The sequence below is a fragment of the Hyaena hyaena genome, unplaced genomic scaffold (genome assembly GCF_003009895.1).
Source record: "Hyaena hyaena isolate Hyena2069 unplaced genomic scaffold, ASM300989v1 scaffold_0, whole genome shotgun sequence".
NCBI lineage: Eukaryota > Metazoa > Chordata > Mammalia > Carnivora > Hyaenidae > Hyaena > Hyaena hyaena.
The window spans coordinates 8,147,992-8,173,395 of NW_024080632.1; the positions used below are offsets into that span (position 1 = coordinate 8,147,992).

General features: G+C 49.5%; 1 long non-coding RNA gene across 1 annotated transcript; it reads right to left on the reverse strand.

Moving 5' to 3' along the window:
• Window positions 1-9,692: 9,692 nt before the first annotated feature.
• LOC120235992 lies at window positions 9,693-14,744 on the reverse strand. Its single transcript, XR_005529615.1, has 3 exons — window positions 14,630-14,744; window positions 13,479-14,396; window positions 9,693-10,307 (listed from the first exon to the last, which is right to left on the reverse strand). It is a non-coding gene; the product is annotated as an uncharacterized LOC120235992 (long non-coding RNA).
• Between the last annotated feature and the right edge of the window lie 10,660 nt (window positions 14,745-25,404).

Consider the following 25,404-nt stretch of genomic DNA (forward strand, 5'->3'; position numbering starts at 1 on the left):
GTGCAGGATGAGCAGGGATTATCCTGGGCAAGAGAGCAGGGAGAGATGAGGATGGAGTTTGGCTGGGCTCAGATCACTTGGGGCCTGGTTGGCCCTGCTGGGCAGAGTTAGGCTTTTTTTCTGAGGGTAATAGGGAGCCATGGAGGAATTTTCTGCAAGGGAGTTTCGGTAACAAAAAAAAATGTCTTTCTGCTTCAGAGTTGAATTTGGGGTGAGGGTAAGGCTGGAGGCCATTTCTGAAGCCAAGATGCCGGCTTGTGGTAGAAGATGGAGCAGAGCAGGGCAGACTGTTGAGAGGTATTCGGAGATTGGCTGGATGTGGGGGACTCCAGTTACCGAGCTCTCTGAGCATCATTATCATCATTTGTATGAGGTCATTTGCCCCTACAGTCATCTGAGCTTTCAATGAGATGAGATGCGTACAGTGCTTAGTGCAGTATGCTGTAGGTGCTAGATAAATGCTAACTGTATCCATTACTTTCCAAGGGTCCAGTGATCAGCCAGGGATCAACAGATCCATTTTAAAAAATGGTGACATCAGGGGCACCTGGGTGGCTCAGTGGGTTAAGGTCCTGACTCTGGATTTTAGCTCAGGTTGTGATCTCGTGGTTTCTGAGATCGAGCCCCGTGTCAGGCTCTGTGCCGTCAGTGTGGAGCCTGCTTAAGACTCTCTCTCTTCCTCTCTCTCTCTCTGTCTCTCTGTCTGCCCCTCCCCCACCCACACGTGCATGTGTGCACTCTCTCTCTTTCAAAATAAAGAAATAAACTTAACGAAAATGGTCAAAAATTGGTGAAACCAAGTTCCAAAAAGAGGTAACGGATCGAGAACATTGAACAGCAAGTCGATGGCATCCTCAAGGTGTGAACCCAGCTTCTCCCTGGTTCCCAGTCCAGGGTCACAGTGCTACTCCCCTCCCCAACCAGGTGGCCCCTCGGAGCTTCCTTTTTTTTTTTTTTTTTTAAGTTTTCAATGTTTTATTTATTTCTGAGAGAGAGAGAGAGGCAGCATGAGCAGGGGAGGGTCAGAGAGAGAGAGGGAGACACAGAATCTGAAGCAGGCTTCGGGCTCTGAGCTGTCAGCATAGAGCCCGATGTGGGGCTTGAACCCACGAACCATGAGATCATGACCTGAGCCGAAATCGGACGCTTAACCAACTGAGCCACCCAGGCACCCCACGGAGCTTCCTTTTGAACTGTGGTATTTGATGTTAGAGGAACATCATAAGGTCTCTGTGTTGAGTTGAATCCCATGTCCCTGCAGAAGGTACGTTCAAGTGCTAACTAACCCAGGATGTGATCTTATTTGGAAGTAAGGTCTTTGCACGTGTCGTCAAGATCAGGCGAGGTTGTCCTGGGTCGGGGTGGGTCTTAATCCAATGACTGATGTCCTTATAAGAAGAGAGAAATGGACACAGACGCCTGTAAGGAGAACACCTTGTGAAGCAAAGACAGAGATACAGGGATGCAATTTCAAGGCCAAGGATGGCCAAGGATTGCCAGCAAGCACCAGAAGCTAAGAGAGAGGCATGGAACAGAGTCTCCGTCACAGCTTCCAAAACGGGGCCAACACAGTTGAGACCTTGCTTTTTGGCTCCTTGTCCCGAGGACCAGGCGAGAATATATTCCTGCTGTTCTGGGCCCCCGGTTTGTGAAACCTTGGGGAGGCCCAAGGACATGAACGTAGCTCCCTAATGGAGGACTCTCACTCTCAGCATCAGCTACTGTCAGCGATTTGGACCTGAGGGGCAGAGGACATTGGGAAAGGAGGGCAGGGATCTGGGAGTCTGGGGGGGTGGCGGTGATATCAAGAGTACTCTTAGAGTTACCTTGACCATGGCATGGTTTCCTTAGTGTGTCCGTCAGCCGTCAGCAATGTCCAGCCCGTGGGATGGCTGGATGGTCAACCTTGAAGGATGACTCACCCGAGAAGAATGCAGCTGGTGGAGAGAGGGGAAATGGTCCACTCAGGTCCAGATGAGAGGCTGCCCCTGGCCTGTGGAAGAACAAGGCAGAAAGCCACCGCAGTGACTATAATAATCACAATAGCAAATCCAACTCTTGGCTTCTTCTGCTTTGGACCAAGCCACCTTTATCTCCCACTTAGATGACTCATTGGCCTAACCCCCTTCCCTGTCCCCAACCAGGACACGTTCTTCACTAGCTTCTGGTTTGCTCTTATTCTGTTTTTTGTAAAGACCATTTTATCGAGGTATAATTTATACAAACCCACATGCCCTCAATTCAAGTGTTCAGCTCTGTGAGTTGTGGTAAATGTCCCTGTCCCTGGAGTCACCAACACAGGCAAGATACAGAACACGTTTTACTGTGGAACTCACCTCGTTCCCCCCCCCCCCCAACCCTTCTTGTCACCTGCTCACCTCCATCTATACAATCAGGCCCTGGGCAGACACTGATTTGCTGTCACTGTAGATGGGCTTGGCCATTTCTCTAGTTTCAATTAGTGGCATCATCCAGTGTGAACTCTTTTAAGTCCAGCTTCTGTTGCTCAGCCTCATGTTTTTGAGGTCCATCCACATTGTTGCATAGATTGATAGCGAGTTCCTTTTTATTTTTTATTAAATTTTTTTAACATTTATTTATTGTTGAGCAACAGAGAGAGACAGAGCATGAGCAGGGGAGGGGCAGAGAGAGAGGGAGACATAGAATCCGAAGCAGGCTCCAGGCTCTGAGCTGTCAACACAGAGCCCGACGTGGGGCTCAAACTCACAAACTGCGAGATCATGACCAGAGCTGAAGTTGGATGCTTAATTGACTGAGCCACCTGGCGCCCCAACGAGTTCCTTTTTACTGTTGGGTGGCCTTCCATTATATGGGAGGGTCACAGTATATCCATCGACCGGTGGATGGTGATTTGGGCTATTCCCAGTTTTTGCCTATCGTGAATAATGCAGATATGAACATTCAAGTCTAAGACTTTGCAGGCATATGATTTTTTTCTTGGGTAGGAACCTAAGAACAGCATTGCTAAGATGGATAGTAAGTGTATGTGTAACTTTTTAACCTAACGTAAACGATGTAAGAAAAAAACTAAACCTAAGAGCTACAATTATGTAATTTCTAGAAGAAAGCACACTGGGAAATCTTCATCACATTGGAGTAGGCACAGATTTCTTGGGACACAGAAAGCACATACACCATAAAATACAAATAAATGATAAGTGGGACTTGATCAAGACTTTAATACTTCAACACTTTGAAAGACCTCATCGAGAAGGGTGACGTATAGGTGTGTTGAATCACTATATTGTATACCTGAAGCTAGTGTAACACTGTATGTTAAGTAATTGGAATTAAAATAAAAACTTGAAAAGAATAGAATTGTCACCTAAGAAAGAAAAAAAGGAAAAATGAAGAAAGGAAGGAAGGAAGGAAGACCCTGTTGAGAAAATGAACATGCATAGTTGGGGAGAAAATATCTGTAAATCACCAACCTGACAAAGGACATGTATCCAGAATATTTAAAAAATTTTTTTAATGTTTATTTATTTTTGACAGAGAGAGAGAGACAGGGAGACAAAGAGAGACAGAGAGAGACAGAGGGAGACAGAGCATGAAGCATGGGGAGGGACAGAGAACGAGAGAGAAGGAGACCCAGAATCCAAAGCAGGCTCCAGTCTTGAAGCTGTCAGCACAAAGCCCGATGTAGGGCTCGAACTCGTGAACTGTGAGATCATGAGCTGAGCCGAAGTGGGACACTTAACCGACTGAGTCACCCAGGAGCCCCCGTATCCAGAATATTAAAAAAAAGTCCTATAACTCACTAATAAGAAGACAGACGACCCAACTTAAAAATGGGTGAAAGATTTGAACAAACGGTCCACAGAAGATATACATGTGAGCAATCAAAAAGTTCATTAGAAAGTACTCCACACCAGAAGTCATCGGGAAAAGAAAAATGAAAATCACAGCGAGATACCGCTATCCCTCCCTCCCCCGACGGTGGCTAAAATTAAAAAGCATGACCAGTCCAGTCTGAGGGTGGACAAAGACGTGGAACAGCCAGAATGCTCCTATCTTGCTGGAGGGAACACAGAATGGTGTGGCCACTTTAAAAGAGTTTGGTTTTCTTAGAACGGTTTGCTTTTATAAAAAAAAAAAAAAAAACACAGGGGCGCCTGGGTGGCTTAGTCGGTTAAAGCTTCCAACTTTCGCTTAGGTCCTGATCTCGCGGTTCGTGGGTTCGAGCCCCGCGTCGGGCTCTGTGCTGACTGCCAGCTCAGAGCCTGGAGCCTGTTTCAGTCTGTGACTCCCTCTCTCTCTGACCCTCCCCTGCTCACGCTGTCTCTCTCTCTCTCTCCCCTAGAAATAAATAAAACATTAAAAAAAAATAAAACACACACACACAAAAAGTTCTTAAAATCCCCCAGTGGTTTTCCATGGCTCTAAAAGAAAATCCAAACAGCACTGTGACCTATCGTGCCCTCTGTGATCTGGGTCCTTCCATCCTCGATCTCATCTGCTTCTTATCTCCTGGGTCCAGTCCCTTTCTTCTGACCTTGAACATCTTTGCTGTTCCCTCTGCCTGAATGCTCCTTCTGTCCTTCACATGGTGATTTCCATGATCAAGTCTTCCCTCAAATGTCTTCTTTGCGGAAAGACCGTGTCATCAAAGGAGGTGTACACCTCCCCCCCCCACCATTTCTCATCCTTTTACCTTGTTTCATGTCTCTTTGAAAATCTAGGTATCTGCTCACTGTTTACGTCTCCTCTCCCCATTCTCCCAACTAGAAAGCTGTAAGGTGGTGGATGGCCGATAGTAGGGACCTCGTTTCTCCATTCAGTACTGTGCCCCGTAGCTCAGCTCCTGTTATACACGAGGACCTTTGAAGTGTTGAATCCCCAAGTGTCTTCCTCGGGAACAAGGAAATGCCGCTAGTTCGTGGCAGTATGGGGTTTGAACCCGGCTCTCTCTGCCTGTAAAGAGTTAGGCAGACTCCTTCTCAGAGCTCGTAATCAAGATCGGGCATGATTATCCAGAGAGCATGACTCTGATTCCAACCTCAGTTTCCGGAAAGAGCCAAAGTAGGCTCCCAGAATGGGAGTGGCCTGGGTGTGTGTGTGTGTGTGTGCGCGCGCGCGCGTGCACGCTCCCAGGATGTGTTGGTGTGGGGCCCAAAGGAGCCCAGCTCTGACTTCAGTTAATTTCTCTTGCCCCTTGGAAGTTAGCAAGAGAAACAGGGTGAATGTGGTGAAATCCTCGTTTGTTTTGCACCCCAAGAGGAAGATGCCCAAAGGAGGATTCAGGATTGGATGAGACGCGGGGCGGAAGGCCAATGCAGCTGTCAGGATTTGAGCTGGCCTCCACCCAAGGGGGCTCACCTAGTCCGGCTCCCTATTCCACAGGTGGGGAAACTGAGGCCTGGGGGTGGAGGGAGAGAGGGATGTGCAAGTCTGCATTGGGCCTCGCTCAGGCTTTGGCAGGACAAGGTTTTACTGGACTTTGGTGCAGTCTTTGTGAGCAAAGACCTTCGTCAAAGTGTGGAGACAGAGCACCTGGTCGGTGCACGGGTGGTTGAGAGAGCTTGGGGCCAGCCAGACCCGATTTCAGATTTGACTCTGCCATTCACTGGCCTGTGATCTCGGCGTGACGACTGACCCTGGGTGAGCCTCAGTTTCCTGCTCTGTGAAATGGGGGTGACGATACCAAGGGCCATTCGGTCGCATTCTTCAATTCATTACGTGAGGAAATACGTCCCGCTTAGCTCAGTGTCTAGCGCTTCACAAGGGCTTAATAAAGGGTGCTGATTATGAGAATTATGATTGGGATCATACGTGCTAGGACTGTGGTGAGGTTAATAGGGTAATCGGGATCAGAGGAGGGCTAGAAAGATGGATGGAAGAGGTCAGTTAACTGCTGGTAGCCTGGAAGTCTCCAGAAATCCAAACTCTGCATTCAAAGCAAAGACCCCTCCCCACCTCCAATACACACACCTGGAGGCCCCCATCAGCCCTGAGCATCCTTAGGGTGCTTCCTCGGGTACCTGGTAAGCTCATTCATGGATTAGGAGGGAAGGGACTTACATCAATAGCCACCACCTAGGAGCAAAGAGCTGTGTGTGTGTTCAGAATCGAGAGTTCTGCCCCTTCACTTCCTGAGACTTTGGACAAATTACTTAACCTCTCAGCTGATGGAATCTGTAAACACGGAAAACCACTCTCTTCTGTAGAATCGTGGGGACACGCGGATGGAGTGGAGTGTTGAAAAGCACCAGGCATGGCGCCGGCACTCAGGGGGTCTGGGGGCACAGGAAGTGCATGGGTCCATGCTCCGCCTCAGCTTTTGGCGTTTCTGAAACTGCCCACTCGGCTCCAGAAGAGAGAGATTCCCAGACAATTGAAGGGCCCAGGACATGCCTGAACTTGCAGGTGCCATTTTGAATCCAAGGGGCCACTGAGTTAACTGAGTTCAGGGAAAATGCGCCTTGTAACTCTATCTAGGCCCATGCAGGTTTCCTCCCCAGCCGAGGGAGGGGAACAGGAATCCTGGGCTTTTACGAGCCTTTGGGACCTCACCCACCCTTTATCTCATCTGCTTGTCACAATAGTCTGGGAGATAGCCCAGGGAGATGCTAATGTCCCCAAGATCCCCGGGAGAGATAGCTGTGGACTTCAAAGAGACTCCCATCTGACGGGTGGGCCGGAGGATGGATGATTGCAACAGCTTTGCAAGGCGGTGAGGTCCCCTGGCCAAGGAGCCTGACAGGTCTTGGGCATTCATTCAGAGCCATTGATTAGAGATGGCAATGGTTTTTTTTGTTTTTTTTTTTGGATGGTTTTCTTTTTTTTTTTTTTTTTTGGCTTCGTTGGGGTCTGCCAAGATGCTAAGTGAAACAAGGGATGTTGAACTCATTAAAGATAATTGGGAGGGAAGAAGGAAGCTGACATTTACTGAATTCCAGCTATGTCCCGCAGGCCCCATGAGGAAGGATGAAGGGTACCCATTTGATGGATGAAGAAGTGGAGGCCTACGGCAGTGAACTGCTTTGCCCAATGGCCATCCAGCTGTTAAGATGGCAGGGATTGGCCGCTGTAAATGAGGACATGCCTTTCACTCCTAAGTTTCACTGAGTTGTATTTAACACCTACCATGTGGTTTTACTTGGGCGGTGGGGGGTCCCGAACTCCCTGACCTCCTGTTTACATGCTGGGTACTCTTGACCGTGTTCTATGGATTCCAGCCACCCCCCCTTCCTTTCTTTGAACAAACCCTATTCTCTCCTCCCCTGGCAACCTCTGCTTAGAAGACCCCCTGGCAACCTCCGCCTAGAAGACCCCTTCCTACCCAGGGCCTGTCATCCTTCAGATTGGCACATCTGGGGAAGTCTTCCCTGAGTTCTCCCTGTTCTCCCAGACCCCAGGAGACATTCAGATTCCTACCTCCACACCCACGACACGATCCGTACTCCACCATGACACCCACTGCCCCGGAACATACCTGCGGCATCCTTAACTGCGTACCGCGCTCGAAGACGCGAGCCCATGAAGGTAGAGGGCTCACCTGTCTCGGCCACGGGCTGTGTCCAAAGACCGATGGAAAGGGTAGGAAAGTTCGCAGGAAGAGCCAAGCCAAGCGAAAGCATCTATGTGCACCCAGATGCAGAGGAAGAGAGAAGCACCCAGAGGTGCCCTAGAAAGAGTCTGTCTTCTAGTCCTTCTCGTGCCTTCTGTCCCAGCGACCCAGATTCCAGACAAAGGTGAAGGGCCAGACATTCTCCAGGGCTCCCATTACGAAGCCAATATGTATTTTGTATGCCATGTGTTTATGTTTTTCCCTTTGAAGGCTGCCTGGAAAAGGCTAACAGTCATGGAAGTAACAAACACTTTGTCTTCTCTTCTCTTGCCAAAAGCAATCTTTAATCACCCCACCAAGTAATGGGCTCAGAATAGCATAATGGAAACAAAGTACTTAAAATACTTTCTTGGGTGGATAAACACAGCCGAGGGGCGGCGGGGGGGGGGGGGGGGGGGGGGGGGGGGGGGGGGGGCTGTCAGCCTGGCTCTATCCTTTTCACCGTATACACAGCTAGGAGGCGCGGAAGGAAGAGAAGAAATCTTTCCCAAACAAATAGGTAATTGGAAATTACCGGAATGCAGATATTTTTCACCACAGCATGGTGGGCCAGCCATCCTGAGGACGATGCCTTAGTATTTGCTGAATTCCTACCCGCCTCCCCCCCCCACCCCCCCCCAGCTGTCACCGAGTGACAAAAAGTAGGTCTGACAGCTGGGAGGGGGTTCTCGAAGAGTCTTTGAGCAAGATCCTTCTTTCTCGAGTCTCTGTAGAGGTGGGAACATTCTGGGAAGTGGATGGGTGGTGTTGGACGGATGTCCTTTGTGACTCTCAATGATTTACTTGGGTTCGAAAGAGAGAGGAGATTCTTTGTGGATCGGTGCTCACTTTGGGTAAAGCCAAAACCAGGAAGAAAGTGGCAAGACTGGGCTATAGAATCCACGGTGCAGATTCCTACTGGGAGGCTGAGTTAGGTATGAGAGGAAACAGATGTTCATGCTGTGAAAATTAGACTCTTAAGATGACCGTCCCCTCCAGGAAGCCTTCCTGGATTTCCGCAGTTGGAATCCATCTCTCTCTATAAGACAAACAAGACAAGAACCAGGAGGCTTCCGAAATGTAAAGATGGTATTATCTTGGCCAAGTTACTTCTTCTCTCTGTACTTTGGGGTTTCTACCTGTAATGGGGAGATAAAAATACCTCCTTTGTGAGTTTCCCTAAACATAAGGAGTTTCTCGCTCAGGGCACTTAACCCAGTGTGCCTAGAGGTCACAATTACCCAGGTGTGTGTGAGGGTCCCTAAAAGTGTGTGGGCGCAGGGGAGAGAGGTGCGGACACGAAACTAGCATCTTTTTCCCTGAGCTCTTGTGTCCCGGCCACTGGGTTAGATCCCTTTATGTACAATGTCTCTGTGGTCCTCACAATAATAGCATTTTCAAGGAGGTATAATTAAGTCCGCTTTTCACATGGGACAGCTGAGGCTCAGTGCGTTCAAATAAGACGGCCAGAGTGACACACGCGTGACTGAGCCCTGCAGGGAACTTGCTACACTCTCCACTTCCCTCTTGGCCCCCTTCTGCCTGGCGAGGCACATAGGTGCAGTGGTGCTCAGTACACAGGGGTGGTGACACTTAAGATGCATCTTGCGGCTGCTTTTTTTTTTGAGAGAGAGGGAGAGACAGACTGCAGGCAGGGAAGGGGCACAGAGAGAGGGAGACACAGAATCCGAAGCAGGCTCTGGGCTCAGCTGTCAGCACAGAGCCCGACGCGGGGCTCAAACTCATGAACCTCCAGATCACGACTCGAGCCGAAGTCGGACCCTCCACCGACTGAGCCCCCCAGGCGCCCCTGGAGAAGAACTTGATCTGCTCACTTAAAAACTCTCTGTGTGAAGGTCAGTAGATACACAGCCTGTGTATAAGGGGGAAACGCACGGGAAAGATGTTTGACGAAGGGGTGAAGATCATCTTTGTACCTGAGAGGCAATCGCTGAACACAGACCATGATATACAAGTGCTAAGCAAGTTGGAAGCCCAGAAACACTGTTCAGTCCATTTGACCCTTATCGACTGGGGACAGGGCACACCAGGTGTCACTGGAAGTTGTTTCCTTTTTTAAAAATTTTTTTGTAACGTATATTTATTCTTGAGAAAGTTAGAAGTGTGATTAAGGCTTATTTTTGACACAGAGCACGAGCAGGGGAGGGCCAGAGAGAGAGAGAGAGGGAGACACAGAATCAGAAGCAGGCTCCAGGCTCCGAGCCGGCAGCACAGAGCCCGACGGTGCTCGATGGAAGTTTCATGATTGAGAGCCTGATGCCTGCAGATCGTCCGCACTTACGTGGGTCTTTTTGTCTGCGGTGAGGGCAGCCCTGGTGAGGGTCTCACATACCCTTTCCCGTGTCTTCCTCTTCTAGACCCTCCTTGCCCTCTGGCAAGGTGGAAACCTTTTGACTTTGGGCACCAAAAAAAGTGCGTTGGACTCTGCCAGTCTTGACACTGGTCACTGGATAAGTCACTTAATGTTCCTGCGCTCTGGTTTTTCTCAATCGTGAAGGTACAGCTGCCTTCCTTGGGAGGCTGAGAAGATGTTAGTAGATGGCTTCGCGCAGGGCCGGGCTCTTACCCAGGGCCCCTCTGGATGAGCCCTTACTGCTCATGTCAACACCATGCTCGTTCATCCAGGCATCTAGTCAACATGTACAGAGTGTGGTCTCCTTCTAGGTGCTGTTCCGGGCCTGGGCACCCCAGGGAGCCAGGCAAAGGGCCTACGTTGCTTTGAGGAGGAAAAGACAAGAAACAAATGAATAGTCTATCCATGGGTGCTACAAACCAACACCTAAAAACAAGCAAGGGGTGGGGCGCCTGGGTGGCTTAGTCGGTTAAGCGTCCGACTTTCACTTAGGTCATGATCTCGCGGTTCGTGGGTTCGGGCCCCGCGTCGGGCTCTGTGCTGACTGCCAGCTCAGAGCCTGGAGCCTGTTTCAGAGTCTGTGACTCCCTCTCTCTCTGACCCTCCCCTGCTCATGCTGTCTCTATCTCTCTCCTAGAAATAAATAAAAACATTAAAAAAAAAAAAAAAACCAAGCAAGGGACTAGAGATACTGGGAGGCAGGAAGCTCCTTTTTTTATTAAAAATTTTTTCCTTAATTTTTAACTGTTTATTTATTTTTATTTTTTTAATGTTTTATTTATTTCTGAGAAAGAGAGAGACAGCATGAGCAGGGGAGGGTCAAAGAGAGAGGGAGATAACAGAATCTGAAACAGGCTCCAGGCTCTGAGCTGTCAGCACAGAGCCTGACGCAGGGCTTGAACCCACGAACTGCAAGATCATGACCTGAGCTGAGGTCAGACGCTTTACTGACTGAGTCACCCAGGTGCCCTTAAAAAAAATTTTTTTTAATGCTTGTTTATTTTTGAGACAGAGGGAGCACAGGGGAGGGGCAGAGAGGGAGGGAGACAGAGGAGCTAGGGTGGGCTCTGTGCTGACAGCAGAGACCCCTATGCGGGGCTTGAACTTGCAAGCCATGAAATCACTATAGGAGCGGAGGTCAGATGCTTGCTTAACTGATTGAGCCACCCAGAGGCTTCCGGAGGTGCTATTTTACAAAGAGGAGTCAGGAGGTGGCCTTGGGGCAGAGACCTGAAGAGGTAAGGGAATCAGACTGGTGAGATTTTGGGGAATGGTGTTTCAGGCAGAGGGAACAGCAGGTGTAAAGCCTGGGGCTAGCACGTGGCTGGTATGTTTGAAGAAAAACATGGCGGCCAGAAGCAGGGGGGCCGAGAGAGGGTTCCTTGGCTACTGAAAAGGACATTATGCAAATGGTGGCCAGGCTGGAGAGGGAGGAATGGGGATGGCCCTGATCCTGTCACCCTTGAAAGAGTTTGGCTTTGCATCTGAAAGAAAGGGGAAGCTATTAAAAAAAAAAAGATAGTGACCTAACCCTTTCCACCCTGCTTCCCCGCCCCCGCCCCCACCGCAGTTTTGTTATGAAAACTCTCAGGCATATAGAAAAGGTGAAAAATAATTATTTCTAAGACATCTATATACCCACCTGGTGGATTCTACACCCAGCACTTGGTTCTAGTTGCTTTATCGCCCATCTGTTCATTTATTTGCCCCTCTTCCCATCTCTCCATTGATTGTTTTGCCCCGGTTCAATGTAAATTGCAAGTTATCCATCAATTGTAAGTTATCCATCGTTACCTCATCCCCAAACACTCTGGCATGCATATCACCCACCCAGAGCTCAGTATTTGTTTACAGATTTTTTTTAAAGGGAAAATTTGCACACAGTGAAATCTTAAGTGCATGATTCTTTGAATTTTGATGAATTTTTGACATTCCTCTGCCTCTTGCCTCTCAAACCCCTGTGGAGATAGAGAACTTTCTTCTCCCACCCTTCGCCCATCCGTTGCCCCACCCCCAGGCAACCACTACTCTGATTTTTCCCCCCATATGTTAGTGCTGCCTATTCCAGAACTTTCTATAAATGGAATCCTTCTGTAGGTAGCCTTGTGTAAGGCTTCTTTCACTCAGCATATTGCATTTGAGACTAGAACAATGTGTAACTTGTATCAGTATTTATGTATTTTAATTGAGGGATAGTGTATATACATATGCATATATATACACACTTATTTATTTATTCATTATTTTTGGTATGGATATACCACAATTTATCCTTTCTCCTGCTGATGGACACCAGAGCGATTTCCAGCTTTTGGTTGTTTTATTTATTTACTTTTTTTAAATTTCAGGGTTTTTTTTAATGTTTACTTTTTTTTGAGAGAGAGAGAGACAGAGAGAGACAGAGCATGAGCAGGGGAGGGGCAGAGAGAGAGAGGGAGACACAGAATCCGAAGCAGGCTCCAGGCTCTGGGCTGTCAGCACAGAGCCGGATGCGGGACTCGAACTCATGAGCCATGAGATCATGGCCTGAGCCGCAGTCGGATGCTTAACCAACAGAGCCAGCCAGGTGCCCCGTTAAGGTTAGTTTTAAAGATATTTATTTATTTTTGAGAGAGACCGAGAGGGACAGGGTGGGGGAGGGAGGCAGGGGAGGGGCAAAGAGAGAGGGAGACACAGAATCCGAAGCAGGATCCAGGTTCCAAGCTGTCAGCGCAGAGTCCTACGTGGGGCTCGAACCCACGAGCCGGGAGATCATGACCTGAGCCAAAGTCCTGAGCCAAAGTCGTACGCTCAACCGAATGAGCCTCCCAGGCGCCCCAAACTGTCTTACGTTTTTATTTATTTTTATTTTTATTTTTTTAATGTTTTATTTATTTCTAGGAGAGAGAGACAGCGTGAGCAGGGGAGGAGCCCGACACGGGGCCCGAGCCCACAAACCGTGAGATCATGACCTAAGCGAAAGTTGGACGCTTAACCGACTAAGCCACCCAGGCGCCCCTGTCTTACGTTTTTAAAAAGATCCCCCTGACTGCAGGGTGGGGAAAATATGCTCTGAGGGGAAAAGACAGAAGGCATAGACCAGCCGGGAGGGCTCCTGCAATGGTTTAGGCAAAAGATAATATGGTGGTAGCATTGTTTTGATCACAGCTTCAACTTTATATATACATTATCTCAGTTAACAAACATCTGATTCTTAGAAAACTCCCTTCCCCTGGAGATAACCTGTTCCTTCTTAAGGAACCACAGGCCTTAAGGCATTTCTTTCTTATTCCATCGTGTTGGTCACTGGGTCAAAGGTTTCTCAAGTCTTCTCAGTTAACAGATTTGCAAACAGGAACTCTGTAAATGGATGCCATCAGTTAAGGTACCTTGTAGGGGGATGAGTAACAGAAGTTCCTGAAAGCCTCATGCCAAATGGGAAGTGTCGCAAGAAAGATGAAAAGCTCTTAGTAGCTTTCCATCAAGAGGACTGGGGTTGGGGTGGGGTGAGGTGGAAAATACTAATAGTAACAGCTCATGGTTTTGAGTACTTACTACAAGCCAGACACGGTGTTCAGCACTTTCGATACCATTTCTTAGATGAGGCGTGACTTAGGAACGTTCCCATTATATAGAAGAGAGCTAGGATTTAAGCCCATCACATCTGCTTCAGAGTGGGCGCCCACCACCTAGCTACACCAATATCCTTTCTGTCAGAAAGGATGGATAGAGTAGATGCAGTTGGCCAAATTGATTTTCTTTCTTTCCCAACGAGGTTGACCCCAAACTGCCAATCGTTTTTCCGAAATCACCACTGAAAAGGATACTATTCAAAATGGCAGCTTGAGCTCAAAGTGGGGGGCAGGACTAGGGTGACCAGCTCATCCTATTTGCCTGGGACTTCGCCCGTTTCAGCACTGGAAGGCCCTGATGAATGGGGACGGCCAGGCTTCCTACTCATGGGAGATAGTGTCCATGTGGAATGTTTCCATTTGTGATCTGGATTGAGTGGTGAGTTCTTCACAGACTCCAGGAAGATGAATTTACCAGCCAAGGTCTTCTTTCAGTTCCTGCCCTGCTCAGCCTTAGAACAATCTGGATAAGATCCCCACAGGAACAAACCCAGCAACTTGTACTGCTGATCAGCTGGTATTTGAGGACACACTGGCAAGTAAGTGTGCCTTTTGCTAGAAGGCCGAAGACCATCCATTGGCTCTTCCATGTTGACCACAAACTCTGAGATCCTGAAAGAAGTTTTTTCTTTCCTGTACATAGATCAGTGTCTCTTTGTCACTGCCAAAGACAGTGGGCTGCTTCCAGATCATTTCCTTTCTTATTTGGATCAGGACATTGAGTTGTTAAAGGCTCTAGAAGCTTTGAAACCTCCTCACAGTAATTCTTCCCACCTACTAAGTAGATCATCAATGAGAACTGTAAAATGCATCCAGCCTCCACCTTGTTCTCATGAAGACCCTAGATAATAGAACCACACCCAGTCAGTCTGATTTCAGAGTATATCAGCTCAAGCAATATGCCCCAGGACAGTGACATAGAGGCAGAGTAGGTCTACTGAGAACTTAAAAAGAGGAAGAAAAAAAAAAGATTTGAACAGACCCTAGGGTTAGATGAGCTAAAGGGAGGGAGAGAGTCTAGACTAGCCCTTCCCAAGGGCTCTACTCCTTGTCTCCCTGCAGGAAACTGCCTACCTTTCCAATCCTGTTTCTTGAGCCATTCTTGGAGCTGTTGACTTGCCTCCATTCTTCACCCAGTGTCTTGGCTCAGGCCCCCTCCCTCTCTTACCCAGATTTCCAAGGAGCCTTCTATTTGGCTGGCTTGCTTCCTGTCCCTCCCCCCTTCATTCTTCATCCATCGTGTGACTGATCTTCTGAAATGCAGATCCAACTCTCTGGCTCCAAGCCCTGCAATGGCTTCCATGCGTGCGCAAAGTAATGTCCAAATCCTTCCAGATCTGAGCCGCGTCTCCCTCTCCAGGCCCATCTCTTGCCGCCACTGGCTTGGAAAAATATTTGAAGTTCCTCTGCTATCTCTTCCTTGGGTCTAATCGATCTAAGTTCTTCAGGTTTTCCACTCTTGAATGCCCCATCCATTCACGGATGTGAGCTTTTGGTGCGTTCATCATGTCTGCAGGCTTTGCTGTCCCCTGTCACTGAGGCTGGCGCCCTCCGTGTCATCCTGCAAGGCAGGAAGGGGAGCTGCATTTTGAGCGATGGGGGGAAAGTGAACTGGGCCTCAGCATGGTGGTGGAATTCCTCCCATAAATTCAGCTGCTGCATCCGGGTGATGCTGGTCTTCCGTAAGTGGGGCTTTAGGAACCCGCTCGCATCTAAACATCAGCATAGCATAGGCTTCCAAGCTAGGTGTTTGGGGTTCAAGGAAGTGCCCAGATATATTCCTGAAACGGGGCTATGCTTTCCCGCACTGGTTGTAATGTTACCAGCCCTTTGCCCACCACTGGCCAATGTCAGTTCAATCACATACCGCATAGGATGTCGAATGTGCAGAATTCCGCTGCGTAACCAGTCATGGTCTCCAGCATCGGCCGCTTGAAAAGGCCAGAGAAATGGGCCCTGCTAGGGAAGTGAGCATCCAGGCCAGACCCTCTGGGCGTGGCCAGTAGACCTTACACTGCATCCTGAGCCCTCTGTTCGGGCACCAGCACCTTCCTTGCTGGTAAAGGCAGACGGAGGTCCTGGCCAACTCTTGGGGAAGGAAGAACAAAAAAAATCGGCTTTGTTCCATTTTTTCTCTCCCTCTTCTTTCTCTCTCCAAGGCACTTTTTTGCTTCAGAGAGAGAGGCTCTGCTTACGCCGTCGCTGAGCCGAAAGTCGATTTATTTGGTTTTTTCTGGGAGACGTGGCCCAGGTTTTGACAGATGTGCTGCCTGTCCTGTCATTAGGGCTGAAAGAGATGTCCCGAAACGATTGGGAAAATTACAATTTTAATATCTTTTCCTCCTTCAAGCCTTTGACATATTTTCCACTACACTAGTCTCTGGTTGCTGACAGTTAAATAGAAATGAATTTTCTTCTGCTATTTTATGGGAGGACTGTTACTAGGACTGGATTGTGTGTGTGTGTGTGTGTGTGTGTGCGCGCGCGCGCACGTGTGTGTATTTAATCCATGCAAGGAAAAAGAAAACACAAAGCAATATATAAATGAGGAAGAAATAGGACAAAGAGAGATGAGAGTCCCCTCTGGAAGCCACGGATTAGATTTATGGACATCGAGACCTGGAGATTTAGCAACATCTACCATACTTACCACCTTCTCTGGGGTAGATGTCCTAATACATTTGCATTTTCTCTTATCTTTAAAATCTGAGCCGATACTTGTTTTCTATGCACTTTACAGATGGGAAAACTGATATTTGGTGAGATTACCATTTGCCCAAGGTCTGGAAAGGGGCATGCGGTCTGTATGTACGCGGCTCTGTACATGGAATGATCCTTCTGTGCCGCTCTGAACTGGCAGGGCCCAGTCCAGAGAGTGGGTGGCTTCACCTGCTTAGGGTCCCCTTTTTGTGGGATGCATCCCAATTTGCACTTTGGGAACTGCTCCTCTGCCCTGTGTCTGTATCATTAGGGGTAAGGCTGGACCCCGATCCCTAAAGTCCAGGGGCAGGCACGTGACCAAAGGCCTGGTCAACCCAAGCGTTTCTGACACCTGGCCAAGCTGATGATTGACTCATGGATGGTCGTGGGATCTAAGCTGGGACCATGTGATTCATTTCTGAGATGCTTGAGTGGGATGGTCGAGACACAGGGACACCTTTTCCGCTGGGGTTGCTAAATCGGTAGGACTTTAGCTTCAAGCCTCTGAAGGTCTGTGCCACAATGAGGGAGGAGCCTGTGTGGAAGAAAGTCCCCTCAATGAGAGATTCAGCGCTGTGTAGTCTCCGTGTGCCCATCGGGCTCTGCCCGGGTGGAGTGAACCTACTCCTAGACTTTGGAGTTAAGAAGTCATTACTTTCCCAAGGTGGTGACTAAGATCTTGGACAGAGGGGCTGCCTCTCACCCCCTCGTGAGAACGAGGACCCAGTGAGGCATTGGTGATGGTGGTAATTCATAATAAGAAATACGTCGTTGGTCTTTGTCCCTGTTTTTGTCACAGAGCTACTATGTGACCCTTGGAATTGCCTAACTTATGAGAGCGATAAAGGTGACTTTTGGAAACTCTAAGGACGGGGACTGGAGGCCCGGGGACCCAACCATGGAGTCAGAGGGCTGGAACTTTCAGTCTTACCCCATCACCTCTGGGGAGGGGAGCGGGCTGGAGACCAGAGCAATGGCTGATGGCTGATGATGTCATTGTCATGCTTGTCGTGAAGCCTCCGTAGAACCCCAAAGGGACAGGCTACTGAGAGTTTCCTCGAGGTCAGCGACCGTGTGGAGATTTGGCAAGAATGATGCCCTCTGAGGGCTTGTAGAAGCTCCATGCCCTCTCCCTATACCTTTCCGTCTGCATCTCTTTGTCTGGCTGTTCCTGAGTTCTGTCCTTGTACAATAAACGGGGAGCCTAATGAGAAAATGGGTTTCCCGAGTTCGGAGAGCTGCTCTAGGGGGTCGATCAGAAGTATCGGCGATAACCCGGCTTTCAGTTGGCATCCTCAGTTGGAGGGGGTCGTTGGAAGCCCCCAGTCTGTGGCCAGTCGGTCAGCAGCCTGGGCTTGCAACTGGCATCGGACGTGTGTTTGTGTGTGTGTTGGGTGGGGGAGGGGGGGCAGGCAGTACTGTGGGGACGGTGCCCTTAACCTGTGAGATCTGAGGCCATCTCCAGGCAGACAGTGTGCGAATTGAGTTACACTGTGGGACACCCAGCTGGTGTCTGGAAAATTCCTGGGTAGTACGAGACACCCTCCCATGAGCGGGAATCGGGATCTGGACACCTACAATACACTTTGAACCTTTACATAAAGCTTGCAAATCTCCGATTGCATGCAACAGAAAGTGACGTTCGTTAACTTACGCAAAGACGGAAATTGCTGGAAGGATACGAAGGAGTCTGCAGAATACAAGAACAAGGTCTCTGAAAAGGCAGGAGGGGGGTGGGGGGAGCTGGGCAGTAGGAGACTAGAATACTCTGCAAATTTTCAGTCCTTGCTTCAGATGCAGATTCCTGGGAAGGAGCATCTGATGGGCCGTAAGCCCGCCCTCTGATGGTGACGTCATGATCGACAGCTGGAAGGAGCACCTGATGGGCTGAGCTCAGGCCATAAGCCCGCCCTTTGGTAGTGATGTCATGACTGACAGCTTCACTGAGAGCCTGGCCCATGAAAGGTCACTGGTTTTCCCAAAGCAACGTTGGGAAGCGGGCGCCCTGGTAAGAAACGTGGTTGCTGCGGGGATGCAGGGAGATGAAAATGACAGCCTCTCTGTCCCTCCTCCCCGCCCCCCCCACTAGGTGTAGTTTGCTTTCAATCTAGAACACAAGTGATTGGTTTAGAAGGTCGGCCCGAGCCCTCTCAGAACCGTTGATTCAAGCCTGAGAGAAACGAGAAAAAAAACCACATTTCTGAAACCGAGGTTTTGCATCGTTGCGTGTGGAGGAATCCGAAAGGCGCGACACCATTTTGTCCGCTCGGCCTCACTGCTACCTGGCGGGCGGGGAGGCGCTGGCCTGGAGGGGCCCCCCAGCTTCACTTCCCTCGTGTACCCAACCCGGTGTCCTTTGTGGGGCCGTTCCGTGGTGGCCACGAGAGACACACAGCCAGTTATGTGTCAGGCGCCGGGCTAGGGGCTGCGGACGTCCCCCAGCGCGGGGAGGAGGTACACAGTAGGGGCTGACTAAATGAGTTACCTTCCCTTTGCTTCCGGCAACGGCGTGGCTCTCCTGGCCCACCCCCACCCCAGCCTCGTCCCCGCCCCAGTCCCTGCCATCCCAGCTGTTTGAATGAAATTCTTTTTTTTTCCTTAAGTTTATTTATTTTTGAGAGAGAGAGAATGAGTGGGGGAGGGTCAGAGAGAGGGAGACAGAGGATCCAAAGTCAGCTCTGTACTGTCAGCACAGAGCCCGACGCGGGGCTCGAACTCAGGAGCTATGAGATCATGACCCCAGTTGAAGTCAGACGCCTAACCGGCTGAGCCGCCCAGGCGCCCCTGGATGGAATTCTAAAGTCTGCAGAAAGGGACAGGTATGTCCGAGTCCCACTTCCTCTCCCTACAGCCAGTCTGGACAAGAGCTCAGGTGTGAGTTCAAGGGTAAGACGGAAATCCAGACTGTGGGCGTGTGGAAGTTTCTGGCATCTGTCAGATCATCTATTGAGAGGGGAGGTTCCCTCCCCATTGCTTTCCCAAAGTCCTACAATCGATGTGTTTGGAACTGCCCAGCTGACAGAGGCCGCAGCTGGAGAGAGAGCAGCTGTCTGGGTTTCTTCCAACTGCAAACGTGGGGGCCACACCTTGAAGGACACCCCCCCCAACAACAAAAGGCCCCGGCATCAGCTGGTGGAAATGGTCCCCGAGTTCATAAAAGCTGAAAGGAAGGCAAAAGGGTTTTATTGTTTTAATTGGCAGCGGTCTCTGGATTCTGGTTTAAGAGCGCTTAGAGATTAGAACCTGGGCAGGTGTGTGTGAGTGTGCATGTGAGTGCGTGTGCACGCGAGTATGTGTGCGTGTGCATGTGTGCGTGTGCATGTGAATGCATGTGCACGTATGTGTGAGTGCACGTGAGTACGTGTGTATGTGTGAGTGCATGTGAGTGCGCGTGCACGTATGTATGAGTGCACGTGAGTGCGTGTGTATGTGTGAGTGTGCGTGTGAGTGCACGTGCATGTATGTGTGAGTGCACGTGAGTACGTGTGCATGTGTATGTATGAGTGCATGTGTGCACGTGCACGTATGTGAGTGCATGTGAGTACGTGTGTATGTGTGAGTGTGTGCATGCATGCGTGTGCGCGTGTGTGTGCATGGACACACGTGTGTGTGTGTGTAGGGAGGGCTAGGTGGAAGGACAGTGTGTCTGAGAATGGAAAACTTCTGGCCGGAAGAGGCAGTGGTGTGTGTGTGTGTGTTGGTGGGGAGGTGAGGAGGGCCGAGGCCATCTCCTGTCTGTGTGTGTAAAAGAGGGACAGATGGAGAGCAGGGGAGGGCAGGAACAATCTTAAACTTTTTTTTTTAAACATTTATTTAGTTTTAAGAGATAGAGAGACAGCGCACCAGCAGGGGAGGGGCAGAGAAGGAGGGAGACACAGGCTGCAATTCAGGCTCTAGGCTCTGAGCTGTCAGCACAGAGCCCCACGTGGGGCTCGAACTTGTGAACTGGGAGATCATGATCTGAGCCAAGTCGGACACTTACCCGACTGAGCCACCCGGGCGTCCCCAGGAACAATCTCTACTCTGTGTGTGTGTGTGTGTGTGTGTGTGTGTGTGTGTGTGCGCACGCGCGCGCGTGCGCACATGTATCTATGACGGTGGAATGTTCTGGATCAAAAAGCAGGAAAAACCCCAAAGGTGCGGCGCATGAGCAGGCAGGAGACAGACCCTGGAGCGGACCTGGAACGAGCCAGGGCACCAGCAGCCACCTCCTGCCTGGCCAGAAATAGTTTCCGGGAACCGCGCTGCTTTTGCGGCCCAGCGCTGGGCCAGCAGGGAGATAAAGCGGCCGCCTCGCTTGTCTTGGCTGCCTCTCAGCTGACACCGCCGACGGGCCGCTTTGATCTTGGGCTATCAGGGCCTAACTCTGCGCCCTGGGCCTGCTCTGCCAGCTCCCGCCCGCCCTCACCTCTGGAAAGGTCACTGCCGGGGCTGGGCGAGGGGGCGGGGGCCAGCCCAGCCCTCCTGCCTGGCTGGCCTTGGAGCCTGGGTGCTCGATGCCGGGAGGGTGCCGTCTTCGATTCTCTGGCACTGATGGAAAGGGGACCCGGCTGGGGACAGGAGGCTTTTGACGGGGAGCCTTGCAAAATTGTACCCAACCATGGAGGGCACGTGGACCGTCACGTGCCTGCTTCTTCATGCTGGCCGGGCCTGGCCCCGAAATGAGGGGGCGGGGGAAAGAAACGAGGAAAGGTAGTCAGAAAACTTGCTTACTTGTCTTAGGGCTGGAGCCCAGTGCTTGGCGACCTTGGGCAAATCCGACTTCTCCCTGGGCCTCAGTTTCCACCTCCCATCTGCTAAAACGGAAGTGCCCTTAGAGCTCTGGACACCTCCCTTCAAATGAAATCACGTGCAGAAATGCCACATGAAAGGCAGATTAAGGAAGAGTGGAACCAGAAGGGATATGGGCACCTGGGACCCCAACTCGCAGCTTTGTCCTTGACCTCTGCTGTGGTGAGGGTGCAAGATTTCTAGAGTTACCAGGACAAAGTACCACAGACTACGGGGTTTTATTGTCTCGTGGTTCTGGGGGCCAGAAGTCCAAGGTCAAGGTGCTGGCAGGGCCGAGTTCCTTCCGAGTCCTGTACGAGGAGAATCCTCCCTCGTCTCTTCCTAGCCTCTGTCATTTGTCATGACTCTTTGGCCTTCCGTGGCTCACAGACATTGAATCTCCCATCCTTACATGGTGTTTTTGTCCCGTCTCTTTGCACTGTCTTTCCTGTGTGAGCACGTGTCCCAGTTTCCTCTTGTTATAAGGACATTGGTCGTCCTGGACTGGGTGTCTCTGAGGAGCTTCTGTTAACCCGATGACCTCTGTGAAGACTGTCCAAATCAGGTCGCGTTTTGAGGTGACCGGTGGTTCTGGCCTCAAGGTTTCTAAATTTCTGCCTCACAGGGTCTGGGAGCATCTGACCGTTTTCCATCCCAAGCTGCGGGGCAAGTTCATATTCATCCGTAGTAACCTCAACAGCTGTTCAATCGGAAAGACTGCGAGTTCAAGCCCAGCTCTTCCACTTGACTTTTTAATCTGTTCGATTGACTTCTCTGAGCCTGGTTTCCTCATCAGAAAAATGGGAGATTTCGATGGCGGGAATATCTCTAAAGTCTCTGACATCCTGGTAGGTTTTTGAGAAAGATCGTTTCTCGCTATGCTCCCTTCCTAAGTAACCCTCCCACTGCAGTGCTCCTGAGAGGTTTTGGAACACATCTTGAGTTTCTGAATTCTGTGGGAAGCCCCTGGGTCCCAGGAATCAGATCCTTATTTCATGCCTACTTGGATGAGGGAATGTGTTTGGAGCCCCTTCTCCGCTCAGACGTTCAAGACAATTTAGTCTGAGCTAACCTTGGTTTTCTGTTACAATCGAGACCCAAGCCTCCTGCGAGGGCCTCGCTGAGCTCCTCCGACATCAAACGCCGGCGACCCTACTTGCGTTTGGAGGGGCTGAGCGTAAAGAAATTAAAACCATACCCGCTCCCTTTCCCTGTAAGCGCACACACGTAATTTCATTACAGCGGAATGAAGGGCTGCAGGGCAAACGTGTTTGGGGCTTGGCTGAACCCGGAGTGCTCTTGGAAGACCCCGGGCTGCGGGGCCGGCCGAAGAGGGAGCTGAGTTTGGTTCCTTCCCTCCGCCCTGACTGACGACTCCTGTGTTCTAGACCTTGGGATGTAGTGATGAATGGGACCCCGTCCCTGTCTTCAAGGCACTTAAACTCTATTACGGACATAAAGAGGTACAAAACCAAGTTATTTTAGTTGCAAGCAATCAACAGAAATGCAGATTCCACCAGCTTATGTCTGAAAACTGCTTACACACCTTGAAAGGAGAGCAGGGCACCTTACATGTTAGAAAGAAGAAGGATAAGAATCGGCCAGAGACTGAAATCAGGATTCATTGCCTCCTTTCCTTGTTCCCTCTTCCCCACCTCCTCTCTCTCTTCCATTTGCCTCTGCCTCAGTTATTACCTCGGGTTTCCACTGTAGACACCACCCATGTGCTGGGAGAAATGGCTTCCAGCATCTTCAAACAGCATCTTGATCCTTGATCCACGAGGGGGGAGAAAGAATCTTCCCAGCAACAATATACGAATCCCAGGGAAAGGCTCTGATTGGCCCCATTTTGGTTACGTAACCTTCTTTGTCCAGTCGGTATCATAGCGTGGAGTTCTATGATAGACCAGGCATGTGGAATGTGCTCATTGCATGGTCAGAGGGTCAGAAAAAATGGGAAGGAAAAGATCCCCAGGCAGACAGAAAGCTATGGCGGCCTGCTTCAGAAACAATCATTAATGTCTTCATCAGGGTTTCTTGTTTGTAAGAAATAAACCCCTCTAGGGGCATCTGGTAGCTTAGTCGGTGTGTGACTTTGGCTCAGGTCATGATCTCACGGTTCGTGGGCTCGAGCCCCTCATCAGGCTTGCTGCTGTCAGCACAGAGCCCGCTTCGGATCCTCTGTCCCCCTCTCTCTGTTTGTTCTTTCTTTTTCTTTCCTTGAAGAATGGTTTCCTCTGGTTCGGCACCCAGTGGATGGCAATGGCCACTCCAGCCCCAACTATACATGACTGCTTTCAGTTCTAGCATCGGATAGAGACTCACTAGAATTTCTGTGTTTCTGATTTTCTGGGAGAAAGAGTGGCTTGGTCCACCTAAGGTCAAAGGTCTATTCCCATTCTGAATAGTGATGAGATTCTGAAATAGAGTTACATGGTACTAACTCACTCACTCACTAACGAACATAAGCATGCCTCTTCCACAAGGTTGTCAGTAATAGTGATGTGGACCCCATGGGAATCCTAGAAGATGTTCAATATGATAAAAGTAGCAATAGAAGTATCTATAAAATATAGAATACAGAAGGAGGAGGTAGCAATAGATAAAAGTAGCAATAGAAGTATCTATAAAATATAGAATATGGAAGGAGGAGGGAGTAACTTTTTCTGGAAGATTTAAAAAAAAAAACATTTATCCAATAAGGAGCCAACTTCAGGGTTAGGTTTGGAAGGATGAAGAATTTTTCTGAGGTATGTGTATTAATCAGGACAGGCTAGGGTATGATGGGGTAACAAATAGGCCTCAGTTTCTTAGCATCTTGACCCAACAAAGGTTAGCTTCTTGCTGGCCCTGCGTGTCTATCACAGATTGGTGAGGACTCTGCTCCACACAGTTGCTCAAGGACACCATCGGGTTGGCGGGAGTGCTGCCATCTTGTAAACTTGCCATTTAGAGACATGGCCTCCTTGGTCACTGTGACAGGAGGAGACAGAGGCTAGGGGGTCTTGTGTGGACTTGTCGTTGCCTCAATCTGGAACGTGGCTTCTACCCCATTTCATTGGCTGGAACTTGTCACATGGCCTCACCCACCTGCATGAACCACAAATAAATGTAGGGCGGCAAGTGGAGTGTTTCTGAGGCATGACTCTGTTTCAGTTGATGAGTAGTGAGATAATTTCCAGTCAAGATAGGAGTTCTCAACCAGGGGGCGGATTATGCCCCTCTAACTAACATTTGGCTGTATCCAGAGATGATTTTGGTTGTTAGAGCTGGGAGTACTCTTGACATCTAGTGGGTAGAGGCTGCGGACGCTCTTAAATATCCTATAATGAACAAGACAAGCCTCACCGCAAAGAATTGCCAACTGTCATTAGAATGATCAATCAATAATTACCAGTGATCAAATATCAGTAATAATGATCACTGTTGACCAAAATGCCAATAGTGCTGAGGCTGAGAAATCTTGGGTCATAGGAATACCTTAAACAAAAAATATGGTGGGTTAGAGGTGCGTGGGGGGCTCGGTCGGTTAAGCATCCGACTTTGGCTCAGGTCATGATCTCACAGTTTGTGAGTTCGAGCCCTGCATTGGGCTCTGTGCGGACACCTCGGAGCCTGGAACATGCCCTGGATTCTGTGTCTCCCTCTCTCTCTCCCCCTCCCTTGCTCATGCTCTGTCTCTCTCTCTCTCTCTCACTCAGAAATGAATAAACATAAAAAAAAATATGGTGTGTTGGGAGAAGTAACAGGATAGTGGTTAGAAATTTGGAGTCTGGTGTCTGTAAGTCATGGGTTCAAATCCAGCCTCCTCTACTTCCTAGCTATGTGACCTCCGATGAATTGCCTAACATCTCTGAGACTCCGTCACTGAGAAAATGGCAGAATCCACTGAGCACATAGCCAGACATTTGGAAAGTCTCAGCAATGGCGGCTACGTCATGACCATTTACACTTTTTTGGTTGAAATCTAACAAGGTGTGTCCAGAAGAAGTACATCTCAATTAGAAGTATACAGAATGGTATATAATAATTATACATGGCAAATGCAAACAAAATAAAGCTGGCTGAACCGTGTTGAGAATACACAATGCACGCTTGTAGAACAGGCATTATTAGGAAGGGAGAGCGCCACCATCATGCCCATTTCCATTTGTAACATGAAGTGTCTGAAGCATGAAGAAGACGGTAGCCGTGGTAGATGTGACTGGGGAGATGGGGACCCATCAGAACTTGAACCAGAGAGGGGCAGTTCTTGAACGCTACCTATGCGAGCTGACTTTTTGAAATTCAGATGAAATTGACCTACCATGGCGATTTACCATTTTCAAGTATACAATTCAATGGCATGCACACAGGTGCGTATCTACTACCTCTCTGTA